This window comes from Meleagris gallopavo, unplaced genomic scaffold (genome assembly GCF_000146605.3).
Source record: "Meleagris gallopavo isolate NT-WF06-2002-E0010 breed Aviagen turkey brand Nicholas breeding stock unplaced genomic scaffold, Turkey_5.1 ChrUn_random_7180001911960, whole genome shotgun sequence".
NCBI classification, from domain to species: Eukaryota; Metazoa; Chordata; class Aves; order Galliformes; family Phasianidae; genus Meleagris; species Meleagris gallopavo.
The window spans coordinates 1-534 of NW_011174916.1; the positions used below are offsets into that span (position 1 = coordinate 1).

Below are 534 nucleotides of genomic sequence, written 5' to 3' on the forward strand. Positions count from 1 at the left end.
TCCCTGTTGTCCCTGGGGTTGTCGGGGAGCTCAGCAATGAAGCATCCTGGGGCAGGGTTGCTGGGGTTCTCACGGGGGACCTCAACAGCTCTTGCCACCTCTGAAAATACAAGAACATCCCCCAAAATGGTGATGACAGCCTTCCCACACCCGCTCTGTGCAAACACGCACCTGCAGTTCTGCAGCCCCCAAACTCACCATTGATCCAAGAGAGCAAACCCTGGATGTCCGTGATGTCCTTCGGCACATCCGAGCTGGTCACTGCTGCTGGGAAAAAAGAGCAAAAAAATCTCAAAGACTCAATGCCAGCTCTCCCGTACCATGGTCACAGTAAGGGATCTCGGGTGAACGCTGGGTTCCCATTATAAAACAGGACAGGAAAGGAAACTGTAAATCCCAGGGATTAACATCCCATGCAACACGCAAATGAGAACAGTCCCAGGAAAGAACAGGCAGAAAGCCTAACTAGAAAGACAGTGCACCAAAGCCAGATGCCTGTTGTGTGTCTGTACCTCTCTTGGGTGCTGTGCCACA

General features: G+C 52.2%; 1 long non-coding RNA gene across 2 annotated transcripts; it reads right to left on the bottom strand.

Moving 5' to 3' along the window:
• Positions 1–7: 7 nt before the first annotated feature.
• LOC109364751 lies at positions 8–534 on the bottom strand. Of its 2 annotated transcripts, none has more exons than XR_002110579.1 (3): positions 513–534; positions 199–267; positions 8–100 (listed from the first exon to the last, which is right to left on the bottom strand). It is a non-coding gene; the product is annotated as an uncharacterized LOC109364751 (long non-coding RNA). The 2 variants fall into 2 exon arrangements; XR_002110578.1 differs by having other exon boundaries at positions 199–264; positions 513–533.